General features: G+C 40.8%; 1 pseudogene across 1 annotated transcript; it reads left to right on the top strand.

The window, feature by feature from the left end:
* Positions 1-1,466: 1,466 nt before the first annotated feature.
* LOC308567820 (peptidyl-prolyl cis-trans isomerase A pseudogene) lies at positions 1,467-1,969 on the top strand (annotated as a pseudogene). The gene has a single exon. The product of its transcript is annotated as a peptidyl-prolyl cis-trans isomerase A pseudogene (transcript).
* The last annotated feature ends 2,239 nt before the right edge of the window (positions 1,970-4,208 follow it).

Below are 4,208 nucleotides of genomic sequence, written 5' to 3'. Positions count from 1 at the left end.
TATTTTTCTAGTGTTACTTTTATTTAAAAAATAGAATAAAAAAACACTTTGAAGGTGGGGTCTTAACTCATTTTTTTCCCCATGTTGGTTAAGAGTAGGCTCTAATAAACAAGGACCACGTGGATAGAGGAAAAAAAGAATCCAAATGAACCTGTGTATTAAAAACTCTAGTAGCTAAATCACACACTTCTGTCGCCACATGGTGAAAATGAGAATCTGGTTTTACATGTATTTGTCTTTGCTGAAAGCCACGTTAACATGTGCTCCAACCCTAATATTCCATTCTACCATTGAGGCCTTAGTAGGTGGTCTCAAGAAGAAACCCAGTTGAAAGATAATAAAATAATTACTCTGCTCATGGAAGAGATGTGGTGCCCGTAACTTCTCTCATCTTCCCTGTGCTCTGGAATTACTGTCTCTGGCAAAGTGGCACGTGATTCATTTTTGTGCACATTAGTGACCAGCGAATCAACAACTAAGTATTTCTTAATCACTTCCATTTGCATTTTTCTTATATTTGGAACTAGTGCTGGGTACAGAGTAGGCTGAGAATCATTTACAGAAAGGCTGTAACTGATCTGGTGCCCATTGGTTGTGGCCTTCTGAGGACAAGCCTCTGAGACAGAGCAGTAGAAATTCAGGCAATTTTGGTAACTTAAACAAGAAGTGTACTTGGAGCCTGACCATAGGATAAGTCACTGAAACTCTTTGTGTGGCTTTAAACATGGAGCCATTTACAAAAGCAAATAATTCTCAGGAGAATGAAGGAGGCCAAGATATTCTCAACTCCCAGTCTTTCTGATTCCTTACAACAGCAAGAGAGAGAGAGACCCTAGGGCATGTTAGTGTAGAATAAAAAGAATGCTTAAAGGAATGTAACCAACATCTCTCATAACAATTATATATTAATGTCTTAGATTTAGTGCTAACTACGTAGAAACAGATAATGGGACTAAGAAGTGAATGTTTTACAATTTACCTCCTCTCCCTCGTTCTCTAGATCCCGAGCAGGACCCTGCCTTGCTAAGTGATCTGAGTTTTATGTGATGGATCACTACTGTCCTTGGAGTAGTGTTTCAAAATATTTTTGCCTATTCATTTTATACCCTTTATTACAATCCTCTCATTGGAATGTGTGACTCCATTATTTGTTGTATTAAATTTAGTTCCTTTGAGATCTTTAAAGTATTATGTCTTAGAATATTTGGGAGTCCCTGGATCGCTGAGAAATTCTGACTTCAGAATACTAAAGTTAAGCACCATATCACTCCCTTCCAACAAAACAAAACAAAACAAAACAAAACAAAACAAACAAAACCGAAGCCTTCCCTACTGCTTTTGCTATTAAGGATTGTGGAGTGTATGGTAATGAGGTTGTGGAGTCTGGGAGAGCCGGGGGAATATATTACCATAAGAGAGCTATAAAACCTTGGAGCGCTTTGCAAATGCCACCACCCTGGAGCCACCCGTGACCAGCCATGGGGAACCCTACCGTGTTCTTTGAAATCGTTGTCGATGGCAAGCCCTCGGGCTGCGTCTCCTTCAAGCTGTTTGCAGACAAAGTACCAAAGACAGCAGAAAACTTTTGTGCTCTGAACACTGGGGAGAAAGGATTTGGTTATAAAGTTTCCTGCTTTCACAGAATAATTCCAGCATTTATGTGCCAGGGTGGTGACTTCACACGCCACAGTGGCACAGGCGGCAAATGCATCTATGGGGAGAAATTTGAAGATGAGAATTTCATCCTGAAGCATACGGGTCCTGGCATCTTGTCCATGCCAAATGCAGGACCTAACACAAACGATCCCAGTTTTTCATCTGCACTGCCCAGGCAGACTGGTGGGGTGGCAAGCATGTGCTTCGGCCAGGTCAAAGAAGGCGTGGATCTGTGGCAGCCATGGAGCGCTTTGGGTCCAAGAAAGGCAAGCCCAGCAAGAAGATCACCATTGCTGACTGTGGACAACTCTAATAAATTTTACTTGCATTTTATCTTAACCACCAGACCATTCCTTCTGTAGCTCAGGAGAGCCCCCCTTCACCCCCATCTGCTTGGAATGTTCTATAATCTTCGTGCTCTCCCCACAGTTCATTGGGTTCCATATTTTCCCTACCCCTTCCAAGTCTAGCTGGATTGCAGAATTAAGTTTATGATTATGAAATAAAAGCTAAACAACAACAATGAACCATAGAGAAGGTTTTGCTTTTTAGAAAGGAGCTTAAGATTTTGCACCATTCACAGACCTGGTGTTGTTGAAGAATTGGGAAGGCAATAAAATTCCCTAAGATTCTGTAAATGAGAAAGTTATTTGTCTCCCATGACCATAGAAGGGAAGTACCAATAAAAATCAATAGCCTTGTATTATATTTTTGCTGGGTTTCAATTTTGGTTCATTTCTGTTTATTTTGTTGGGCCTTTTGGGAGAAGGGAATTAGGGTGTTTTTTTAAATCTGAAATTCCCAGACAATTGCATCAGCTCTTGTTGGATTTTATATATAAAAGTCTGTCCTTCCAGAAGCATAGAAAGAGTGGTTTTGAGAAACTTAAAGAACACTGCTTGCCCACTGACGAGACCAAAATTCCTAGTGTAATTCTTTCTTAGAAAAACTTCTCAATTCTTTTCAAAGCTATTATTTAGCCTCTCAAATCTTATCTCTCTGATTTTTTTGTTTGTTTTTACAGTCCTAAATTGTTTATTAGGTTAGAATTTTACAAACATTACTTATATTAGCGGTAACGGTGGAGCTGGAGAGTATTGCGCCTTCTCCAAGCTGCACGGCGAGAACCACCAATAGTGTGGTGGAACTTGTGGCCCTTTCCAAGGCCACGGCTCTTGCGGCCTGCAGATGTCAGCCCTCGCATCTCCCTGTGCTTGTGGACTGGCTTGGTGATCCATTGGGTGTCAGGATTCCTTCTGATAGCCTTATGGAATGGATCAATGAGGATAACCTCGAAGAATTTGTATGTGGAATCTTCACCAACCCAGTAAGAATTCAGGACTCTCAGAGCCCCACAGTGGCGTCCAGCTCGCTCCTCGGCAACATACTGAAGGCTTCTGAAGGCGTCGAGCAAGCTTTAGCTGGCTAACACCATGATGGACAGGCCTGTCGTAGGTCACACCCTTAACTGGGTGTTTGTGGCCACCGCAGCACCCACAAATCCGGTATATGACATTACCAAAGCCCGAGGAAAGTGATCATTAATACTCATAGGCACTAGTATTATACTAGTCATTTCATTTCCACTCTGAGTATTTTGGACTAATTTGTACAGAACTGTTTCTTATTTTCTTGAAGAGTTTTCCTCATTAATATGGGGGAAGAGGCACTTTCATTGACACAATTCAATATTATAGGAAAAGCTGATGTCACCGTGATTACCATAAATTATAGGAAAGATGAGCAGAGGCAAAAGTAAGTAATTAGGGTTCAAAATGAGGTTCCCCCATCTTTATTGTAACTTCAACTAGAAGTGCAGACACATGGTTACTGAAAGAAGCTACCTTTAAACCAAGGGCCCATTTTCATCATTTTTGACATGTAGGTAATATAAAAATATCTTATTTTTATATGAAGATATAATATCACATAATACAGAGTTTCAAATACTTGGGTTCCAAATGATCTCAAATAAAAGAATAAGCCCAGCTGGCATGGCTCAGAGGTTGAGCTTCGACCCATGGACTAGGAGATCAGGGTTCGATTCCCAGTCAGGGCACAGGCCCGGGTTGTGGGTCGATCCCAGTAGGGGGCGTGCAGGAGGCAGCCGATCCATGACTCTCTCTCATTGTTGATGTTTCTATCTCTATCTCTCCCTTCCTTTCCCTAAAATTAAAAAAAAAAAAAAAAAGAATAAATCTCTTTCTACTGGAAACTAGAAACCAATCATTTTGTAAGAAAGCCAATTATTCAACCAGGGCTGCTGTAACGACTCTCAAGTCTCTAGAGACAATATGCAGCTGAAAACAAAGGCAATTAAGCTAGACCTAGGTGCATCTATGGCTAAATTTTCAACTCCAAAGGTGAGGTCCAAGAATAGAGAGATGTCTGGTGTGTTCTGTTTGATTTTCGTAAGTTTGTTTGATGAAGAGTATCTTTGACAAGCGTAACAGTGGAATCCCCTCTCAGCTAGAAACCAAAGATAATTTATTTCAGGGAATAAACTCTGGAAAGACACTTCATTTTTCTGGGCTTTAATTTCAGCTTCCACA

This window comes from Miniopterus schreibersii (genome assembly GCF_964146895.1).
Source record: "Miniopterus schreibersii genome assembly, chromosome: 15".
In the NCBI taxonomy this organism is placed as follows: Eukaryota; Metazoa; Chordata; class Mammalia; order Chiroptera; family Miniopteridae; genus Miniopterus; species Miniopterus schreibersii.
This window is presented reverse-complemented; position numbering and strand designations above follow the sequence as displayed.